Source organism: Miniopterus schreibersii, assembly GCF_964146895.1.
Source record: "Miniopterus schreibersii genome assembly, chromosome: 18".
NCBI lineage: Eukaryota > Metazoa > Chordata > Mammalia > Chiroptera > Miniopteridae > Miniopterus > Miniopterus schreibersii.
Genome location: NC_138121.1, coordinates 6,777,114 through 6,787,638, shown reverse-complemented (window position 1 = coordinate 6,787,638; position 10,525 = coordinate 6,777,114).

Below are 10,525 nucleotides of genomic sequence, written 5' to 3'. Positions count from 1 at the left end.
TCTGAGAGTTTGGCTTAGCATGACCAACCTTGGGGGTCATCTCCTGATGCCTGATTTGGGGGCACTTCACTTGATTTGCCCACTTTGAGGGGGGTAACAGCCTATGAGGTCCTCCTAATGGTTAGTATGTGGGTCACTGAAGCTTGGGGACCAGAGGTGGAGTTTGGGCAACATTAAACTTCAATGTCACTTAGGGGGGAGTTTGTGACTCATGAATGGGGGTGACTGAGGGGGAAGCTCAGATGTGTATTTTAAGGGCAGCTGATGCTGAGGTTCCAGATGCAAGGTTTGGGGGTGATTGTAGAGACTTAAATTACTAATGTCAGGGTCACTGCAGGGGTCCTGATCTTAGTTTAGTGGACACTGAGTCTGGAGAGCCAGATATCTAGAGAGTTTGGGGAAGTCTTAAGCTGGTGGGGCCCAGATCCCAAGTTTAGATTAAGTCTGGGGATCAAGATTGGGGTTGCCTAGTTTAGGGGTGACTTTCAGTTCCACTTCCTAGTTTGTACTGAGAATGGAGGTCACATGCTGAATGGGGTTACAGCTGCCAGGGCTCATTTGACTAGGTAATAGGTGATTCATCTTGGGGTCCTGATGTTTGTTTAAAAAGGGTTCAATGAGGAAGGTCTAGTTTGGGTGCCTAATTTTGGGGTAACTAATTCTGGGGTGCCTACTTGGGGAGTGACTTGTGGAATTACTACCACTCATTTTGGGGTGATTGAGCTAAGGCCCTTATCCTATCAGTGTCTTGGATTGGAGGTTTAAGGTTAATAGTGCCAGGGCCCAGAATCCTCATTTTGGGGTGTCTGGGGCTGGATTGAGGGCACATCCCTGGTGTTTCTGAGTCTGGGTTACTATTCTTGTGGTCTGGCATGACCCAACCCAAGGTAAAGGTCAATCCTAGGGATCTCCTGTCTGCTTGGGAGTTTCTGAGGAAGGGTGGGGGCTCACGTGCTTGGTTTGTGGGTACCTAGATGCCTTCTTTAGGGGGATCTGAGATGGGCCCAGAAATGCTAAATCAGACCTCAAGGCTGTCTCCAAGACTTGGCCCCTGCCCGTCCGACAGTCCATTTCCGTGGTGACGGACGTGGGGCCCACAGGCCTGGAACACGAGGTTCTGGCCAGGACTGAGGGGGCCAGGGCGGGAGGGCGGCGGCGCGGGGCCGGCTGCACCCCCTGGCCGGCTGCGGCGGGGTTCCCGCGGGAAGCAGAGCGCGGCGGGGCCGCTGGCGGCGGGAGGGCGAGCGCCGGAGTGACAGGAGAGGAAGAAAAATGGGCCGAGAAATCAGAGTGGACGCGCGGGGGGCGCGAGTCCGGGAGCCGGCGGCGGCGGCCGCGCCTCTGCCCCGAGGGACGCCGCCCGCCGCCCGCCTCCTCCCCAATTCCAGTCCCCCCCAGCCGCGCCCGCCCGCCTCCTCCCCAATTCCAGTCCCCCCCAGCCGCGCCCGCCCGCCTCCTCCCCAATTCCAGTCCCCCCCCAGCCGCGCCCGCCCGCCTCCTCCCCAATTCCAGTCCCCCCCAGCCGCGCCCGGCCCCCTCCTCCCCAATTCCAGTCCCCCCCAGCCGCGCCCGCCCGCCTCCTCCCCAATTCCAGTCCCCCCCAGCCGCGCCCGCCGCCCGCCGCCTCCCTCTCGGTCCACAGGCTCCCGCCCGAGCTCCCTCCTCTCCGGGGCCCGCGCCCGCTCCGGTGCCAGCGCGCTCCCCGCGTCCCAGCTCCCGCTTCCCCGACGCCCCCTCCCCCCAGGACACCCCCGTCCCTCTCCGGGTTTGAATCGGAAATAGGGCGCCGCTGCGGCGGGGGAGGGGCGGGGCGGGGGCGGCGGCCAATGGAGCGGGAAGCAGGACAAATGAGGCCCGGCCCGCGCGGCCGACAGGCCCCTCCATCTTCCCATTAGCGCCTAATGGCCCCCCCGCCGCTTCCTGATGAAGATTTATCGGCCCCGGAACTCCCGCCCCCTCCGCCCCCTCCGCCCGGGGCCTCCCCCGCCGCGGCCTCCCGCCCCGCCGCCCGGACACCTGATGAAGCCGTCAGCCGGCGGCGGGGCGGGAGCCCGGCCCCAGCGCGGACACCCAGCGACACCGCGGGACAGACGCTGCGACGACCCAGCGAAAGTTCCGGGACGCGGAGCCAGAGACGGGGAGGGACTTGAGGGAGGGAGTGACCCGCGGCCCAGGGAGCCCCCCGACGCTGATGGGTCCTCAGCCCTGTGCCCAGGAGCAGGGAAGGGAGGGGGGGCTCCGGCCGCCGCTGGGGTCAAGCGAGGCCTTCCCGGGCCCGCGGGGGTCCAGAAACCGGGGTGTGAGAGAAGTGGACTCGGGACCCGAGCTCCGGGTCCCGAGAGAGGAGAGGGTTGGGGGCCAGGGCTCCTGGGTTCTGGGAGGCAGAGGGGGCTGGGAGCCTGGCATTGGGGGGGCTGGGTTGGGAGCCCCCTGATTGATTTCTGTTTACGGCTGTCCCCGCGGGCGGAAGAGCGAATCGCGCCCCATCCATCAACAGGCTCGCAGCCTCCCTAATAAAAACATTTTACTCCTAAATGATCTCGAACTAATTAACTCAAAGTGTTAATTAAAGTTTGCGCAGACAGCATTGTCATCAGGGAGGGCGGTGGATCCATCTTCCTGAGAGAGAGACAGGGTTGGGGGGGCATCTGGAGGAGAAGGCGAGCTCCCCTCCCCCTCCCGCGCTGGTCCCTGCCCACTGCGGGGCCCAGCACCCCCGCAGCCTCCCTGGCTTCTCTGCGTCTGTCCCTCCTGAGTGCTTCTCTGCTGCCGCCTCTACCTGCCTGTCCCTCCCATCTCTGTCACTAGGTGGGTCACTGTCTCTGCTTCTTACTATCTCTTGCAGGAACACTGTCTCCCCAAGTTGCTCCCACCTCCCCTTAGTGTAGGGAAGTCTTTATCCCTGTCTGTGTGTCCCGGGACTTATGTGTGTCAGAATTGGTGTGCACGTATTTGAATCCAAGGGTATGTGTGGACACGTGTGCCAGGGTTTGTGTGTACACAGGTATTCGTGAGCCCAGGGGTATGTGTGTGTGCACATGTGTGTCTGGATGTGTGTGACCAGTGCCCACAGATGGGCTGTGGGACTCTAGCAATGTGTCCCTGAGACAGGGAGGACCTCTGAGGGCCCCTGCAGGCAGAGCCTGGGTCCCCTTCCTGTCTCCCTCTGGCACAGGCAGGCAGGAGCAGATCTGCAGGTATACCAGGTGAGTGACCAAGCGTGAACTCAACTGTAAACTCTGACAAACTCGTGCACACGTGTGTGTGCAGCGCCTCCCTCTGCCCCTGGACATTGCGCCTCCTCTCCAGCTCCACTCAGCACATCGCCCCTTCCCCCTCTTCGGCAGTCCTGGGCTGCCGGCGGGGCAAGGGAGCTGGGGCCAGGACAGGCCACCAGGCCATGGGCATCTGTGGGGTGGCTGGCTGGGCGGCCCGGTGTGAGCTCATACATCAGGGCTGACAGGCTCCGAAAGCCCCGGAATTAAAACCTAAATCGAATATTGATCACCCGCTCCAGCTCTGGCCGTGGCGCCCACTACTGCCCCCCCAGCTCCTGCTCGCGCTCCCTGCTCCCAGGCGTCACTACTGTCCTGTCTTTCTCTTTCTTGCCTCCTCTCTCCCCTGCTTCACCCCACCCTGACCTCACTTCTGGTGACTTGTCCCTGGCCCCAACAGGTGCCCTCTCAGTCAGAGACAGAGAAATAAACACCCAGAAACAGAGATAGACACAGCTACAGAGACACGTGACTGCACAAAACAGACCCAGACATGAAACAGTTAAATGCACACGGCAGTCAGACCCAGAGCAAGCAACACAAGGACACAAACCCAGGCTGACAGACAGACAGACACAGCACACGGGCACCCACAGATGAACACAGGAAGTCACGAAGTCACACCCTGAAAGTCACGCACATACTACACACAGGATGTACATAGAGAAAGTTACACTCAGACATGGGCAGACAGACATCCACAGGCCCATGGAGTTACAGGCACACATACAGATCACATATGCATGGGGTTAGTGACACAGAGAGGCAGGCATAGTCACAAAGCAAGTTACAAGATAGGCAGGGAGAGAAAGAAAGTGCAGTCATCCATGCAAGAGAGACACACTGAGCTCTGGAGTGGCAGAGGACACACACCCGTCTCCCCATTTCCACTTATCCTGACATAACGGCCACCTCCCTCTGAGTCGCCCCCCAGATGCCACCCCCACTGCTGGATGCAGACACCGGGAAGACCCTCTGCACAGGGAGGACGCTCTCAGACCTCACTTTCCCCACCCCAAACCCACTGAGCAGTCCCCTCCATGCCCCAAGGTCTTGGGCCCCAAGGATAGGAGCTGGAGAGGTGGACCCCAGAGGGGGCAAAAAGGGATCCCCACCACAGAGGGGTAAGGACAGGGCCAATGTCATGCTGCCTAGGCTGGTCCAGGGATCTGGGGTCCCAGTTTCTGAGACCACCTCCACAGGTGGGACGGAGGCCAGACAGCAGGAAGAACTTCCTTAGGCCATGAGGGCTGGGGCTCCACAGAGTGGGCAGGGGTGCGGCCCCACCCCACCCCCACCCCATGGCTTCCAGGCTGGGGTGGGTGGCGGTGGAGGCAGGCGGTGGAGGCTGCCGGGGAGAAGATGAATCTTTCATGAGTGATTTGCGGCCGCCTCTTCTCGTCCCGTGTTGTTTAATGTTTCAATTTGGGCGAAAGCAAAACATTCAATCAGGCGGATTAAGTGCGTAATGCGTCTCATCGCTCAATCTGTCGCCTCCGCCGGGCAGCCCGCCGGGTGGGGGGGATAGGAGGGGGTGGCGGGTAGAGACCCCAGCCAGGGGAGCCCCTGTCCCCAGCTCCACTCCTAAGCTGCGCCTCTGGAAAACCGTCAGCCTGGAACCCCGGCCACAGTCTCCCCTAGTCCTGGGTCCAGCCTCACCCCACATACCACTTTCTGCTCCATCTCGGGCGTCCATTTGCCTTTTGGGGCCCTGGCTTCTCTGTACGCCTCTGTCCACCTGCCTTTGCCTGCCTGTCTTTTCGCATGTGTCCCGTCTTTCTCTGCCCACCTCCGTCCTGTCTCTCTGAGTGTGTCGCCTGTTTCTTTCCCTCTGTACAGCTGTCTCTCCAGGGGTGTCTGCCCATCTTTCTCTGCCCTTCTGTCTGCCTGTACCTCCTGCATCTCTGCCCACCTGTCTTCTCTTCTCGCCGCCTGCTCCCCGCATTTCCTCTGCTGTACGTCTCCCTCTTCTCCCTTCTTTACATCTGCCATCCCTCTGTCACACTGTCCTTCTGTCCACATGTCCCAGTCTCTCATGCTATCTGAGCCTGAGTCTTTTCACTAGCCCAGGCTCTCTCTGCCCTACAACAGCCTCCCTGTCACCCTTACTCTCTGCCCCTCGGTCCCCCATCTTTCCCTGCCCCTCTCTGACTTGGTCCATCTCCATGTCCTCTCCCCCCATCTCTCTTTCAACCAGGGTCTCAGTCCCGTCTGCCTACTTCTCCGCCCCCTGTTCATCTCTGTCCCTGTATGTGTCCGCCTGTCTCCCTGTCCATATCTCTCTGTGTCTCCGTCTCTGCTCCCATTTGGGTCTGTCCCTCTGCCTTCCCTTCCCTGGGTTCCATGACTTGTCAGTTCCCTGTCCCCTGGCTGCCCAATCTCCGTGCCCGCTAGGGGGCAGCAGGTACAGGCTTTCCAGGGGGGAGGCCGGCTGGGTGGCTGAGGAGCTTCCCTGCCAGCCCGCCAGCCCTGTTGCCTCTGCAGACCGGCGTTCATGAGTGGAGGTGCCAACCAGCTCCCTCTTCCCTCAGACCCAGGACTCGGTCCCCTGCCACCCTCTCTTAGAATCCAGGGGCCTTATCCTCCAGCCCCCTCTTTCCTCTCTTCCAGGCAGCCTGTGACCTGCTCGGGGATAAATAGAGATTTCAGCTGGGGAACTGACAGGCACTAACCAGAAATGTTGTCACCACTGCCTGCTGCTGAGACCCATGGGGCTGCAAGGCCAGGGCCCCACCGCATGTGCGGGCACAGGAAAGGGGCACACAGATGGACTCCGGTAGTCACCACGTGCAAGAACACAGACAACAGTGACCACACACACACCCCTGCCCTAGACAACCCAGCACACTGGATCAGACCCCTTGCCCCCCGGAGAAGCTCAAAGACACACAACACGCCCTCCCACTCTGCCTCCGCCAGCCCTGAAGTTTGGACCGAGACGCGCACACTCCCCCCCATTCAGAGGGCCTTTGGGGGACAGCACAGGTTCTCCCCAGACCCCCATCTCTGTGTGTGCCCTCAGCCCGTGCCCCTCTCATGGGAGCCCTTGCCCTCCCCTCCCCCCCACCTCTTCTCCCCTTTCCATGTTCTCTGCTCTCTCGCTCAGATCCCCTCAGTGTCTCTCCCAGCTCCCCAAGTTTCTGCTCCTCCGTCTCTCACTCGTAGTGTCTCTTCCATCTGTCAGTGTCTCCTGCCTCTTTCTCCATCTCTGTCTTTGTCCATTTCTGTGCACCTCTGGCAAGTCTCTAGTCTCTGGGCTGCTCTGTGAGACGCGGTCAGTTTGTCTCTGCTGCGCCTCCTGAGCCCGACCTGTCTCTCTATCTCTGAGCCTCTCTCGGGATGTCTCTGTCTCGTCTCCCGCCCTCTCCATAACCCCAGGCTCTAGCGTGTCTAAGCTTCCCCGTGTCTCCCCGTCTCTGCAGATCTCTGTCCCCCCTGCCCCGTCTCTCTGGGCCTCTCTGTCTGTCCCTCTCTCTGTCTCTGTCTCTCTGTCCATCCATCTCTCCCAGCCCCGCCCTCCCTCCCCCGCTCTCCCTCTCTGTCTCACTCTTCGCCTCTCTCTTTTCTCTCTCAAGTGTTTTCAATTTTATTCTGAGTGGAATTAACTACCCCTGATGTCAAATTGCCGCCGAAATCGATAATAATATCTTTACAAAAGAGGATATTCTTCTCTCGGAGAACGGCCTCTGAAAAATGGAAAATTTAGTCGAAATTGATTCATTACTTGACACTTTATAGAACGGCTGCGTATTGATCGCACCTGTCATGTCCCATCTCCCCTAATCGAAGCTGAAGGCCGGCTCCGATGCCTGCTATTTTTCATAATTCCACCGCAGCCGACAGCTCCACAAACACCGCGCTCCCGGCCTCGCCTCCCGCGCTGGCCGCCGCCGCGCCCTCGGCCTGCCCCGCTCGCGGCCGCGCGGGCCCCGCCGGCCCTCCCGCGTCCGTCTGTCCGCCAGCTCCCGGGCCGTCCTCGGTCCGTTGTCCCTCACGCGTGACGTTCTCCGGCGGTCTCCCCGTCCTCTCCGCCCTAAGTCCGTCCGTGCTTTTCACGGGACACCCCACCCCACGTCTGTCCGCCAGTCTTCCCAACACCCCGCCCTTGTCGGTCTGTCTGCCTCCCCCCACCCCACCCCCCGCCCAGGGGCATGCCCTGACCGCGCCTCCCGCTTAGGGTCTGTCTGCGTGGCCGGCTGTTTGTCCTGCCTCCCCGGGCCAAACCTTCCCCCTTCCTCGCCCTTCCACCCTCTCCCCGGGGGGGGGGGGGGGTCGGTGGGGGAGGGGGGGGAGGGGTGGGAAAGCTGCCCGCTCCCCCTCCCCCGGCTCTGCATTTCCTCCGCACTCCCCCGGCTGTAGCCCGGCCCTGCGCCCTGCCCTCCTGCCACCCCCCTAGTAAGCTGCTGCCCCTCTCCCTGAACCCCTCTACTGCTTCTTCCCTCCACCCTCCCTGCTCTCTTGACCGTCCTCCCCCTCCCTCCCTCCCTGTTCCTACCCAGGCCGCAGAGTACCCCGTTCGCCCTCAGTGTAGACCCCTGGAAAAGTCGGACTCGGGCCCTGCCCTCAGGGAGCCTTGAGCCAGGGACCACCTCCCATCCCCACAGGTCAGACTGTGCCCCAGGAGGTGCAGAGAGCCTGGGGAGGGGGCTGGGACGGGGGAGTCTGCTCGGCGGGGGGGGGGGGGGGGTTAGTCAGAGGTGGGGAGCAGAGTCTAATATGAGGGGGGCTGGGGGGGTGTATACAGCAGGGTAGTATTGCCCGGTAGTTAGGAACACAGCCCTACCCCTAGGGCCAGGCTGCCCTGGCTCCGGTCCCACTTCCAACACTACCTAGCTGTGTAACAGTGGACAAGTGGCTTCTGTGCCTCAGTTTCCTCATCGGGAAAATGGGGATAATACCACTAGCACCTACCTCATAGGGTTGTCCTGAGAATGAAATGAGTCCATCTTTGTATAGAGTTTGGGCGAGGGCCCCATCCAGAGCAAATACCATTGAAAAGTTCATTGTCATGGTCATTCTAACTAGGCCAGAAACTGCTCAAGCCCACCCACCCCACCCCCACCCCTGTGATCCTGTGATTCAGGGGGACCGTTGAGGGAGTGGGTTAGGGGATGGATTCTTAGGTAAGGGGGTCAGCTCACACCCATCCAGGTTTCACTCTCTGGTGTTCAAAGCAGTCTAAAGGGAGGCGTTAGCCCTCTGGGAGGGATCCTCTCACTGCTCGAGGGTTTGTAAAGAGCCTGATGGAGGTTACAGACCCCAGAGGTGTCCTCTCTCCTTCATGAGTAATAAATCTAGTCCCTTGGGCAGTAGAGGCTGGTGAGGGTGTCCTCCCCCCCACCTTTTCCAGGAGGCATTAAACATCCTGAGGGTGTTCTCTCCCAGGGGGGTCTTAACTACAGTCCTCAGCTATTGCAGCCTCCCTGGGGATATTAACTACAGCTTAATGGTCCCCCTCCTGTGAGAGGCTTCCTTCAGTCAAGTAGGTGTTGGCTGCTACTGCTAATGAGTGGATACACAGCCTCGGTGGGTGGTGGTCCCCCCTCCTCAGGAAACGCTGTGCGGCGCCGACGCTCACTTTTATTGAGCGCCTTCTGCCCTACAGGGCATGGCACACTCTGACCTCCACCTTCTCACGACTCCTCCCAACCACCTCGGGCTCAGAGAGGGAACGTAGATGGCCCAAAAATGCACAGCCCCAAAGGTGTTACAGAAATCAAGGAGGTGTCTTCTTGGGGGGTGTTATTCTGAGCAGTCATACTGGTGTTTGTCACATGTCCACTGGCCTGCTGTCTAGCCTACCAGGTCCTGGCCACCAAAGGCATCAGAGCTCTCCCTGGGGGGCTTCTATACCTCCATTGGGCATTGTAAGCCTGTCCGCCCCTCACAGGTGATGCCTATAGTCTAACAAGTATACTGACACTCTGGAAAGGCTCCATCTCTCCCAGAGGTGGGGCTTGGAAATAAAGAGGGGGGAGCTCTCTTTGCTGATGCTCTTGGCTGTCTTATGGGCGTCACTAACATTCCGAAGATGTTCTATTCTCCGGAAGGGTGTTGTGTACAGTGTAATAAGCGGTATCTTCCCAGAGGGTGTGCTGTGTCACCGAAGGCTGTTACACGCAGTACTCCAGGTTCTTTCTGCTCAGGTGTTTTCTCTCTTTGCAGATGTCCTCTTGCGCATTTAATGACCATCAAATACATTCCAGTTGGTTGGTGTTCTAGCTCTCCGGATGGGTATCGTAGCCACCTGGAGGGTGTTTTCTCTCTCCCAAAGGGTGCTGTGTGCAGGTGAGGAGTCCTACTCGGCAGAGGGTATCCCAGAAGCCCCTCCTTGGCATTCAGAGCCACGAACTGTGAAGGTGCTGGAAGAATGTTCTCCGCAGGCTGGTGGGTGTCACAGACTCCCAAGGGGCATAAATGTCAGAGACTGTCCCGCTGGTGAGCTACCTTTAAGGATGCTGTGTGCAGTCAGGGTTGCTTTAGATACCAGAGGATTGTGGCTCTCCTGAGGGGTCTCAGGTACCACCTAATGAAGGGGCAGAGACACCCAGTGCAGGGACTTCTTGCTGGGTCCTTGAAAGAGTGTACCATGTGGAGCTCAGTGAGGGAGCTCTCGGTTTCTGGCGAAAGTTTAGTAGTTTTAATGTGGTTAAGTTGAAATAGTAAATGCTCAGAGTGAGCGTGTGTTTATTTGGTGCTTGGAAAATGCCAAGTGCACTCCCTTGTCCTGCTCTTTAACCCTCCCAGCAACTTTAGGAAGTAGTCATCATTGTTGCTCCATTTTACAGATGAAGAAACTAAGGCTGGGGATGCTCAGTGATTTGCCCAAGTGAGGGGGGAGCGGTGGTAGAGCTGGAGCCTGTCCGAAGTCTGCTCATGCCCTCAGTGCCTGGCAGAGCTGTCCTGACCCTGGCATACCCGCTCCTGGACTGTGGTCCTGCCCCAGACTCTTTCCCCTCCTGAGGCAGGTGATGCTAGGGGTGGCCCCAGAAAATGTGGCTTTGGGACTTGGTGGAGGGCAGCCTGACCTGGGAATGGGAGAGGGAAGTGAGGAGGGGGGAGAGGGAGAAGAGGTAAAGGGAAGGCGCCAGGGAGGGGGTAGGAGTGTGAATGCGAGGATGTGGGTTAGTCTGGGCCAGGGAGTCAGAGTGGAGCTGAAGTCCAGGGCTAGGGGCTGCTGATCTCAGGGCCTGAGGCCAGGGGACATTGCTGGTGATTTCAGTGGGAGCAGATGTGCGAGGCCCTGCCCT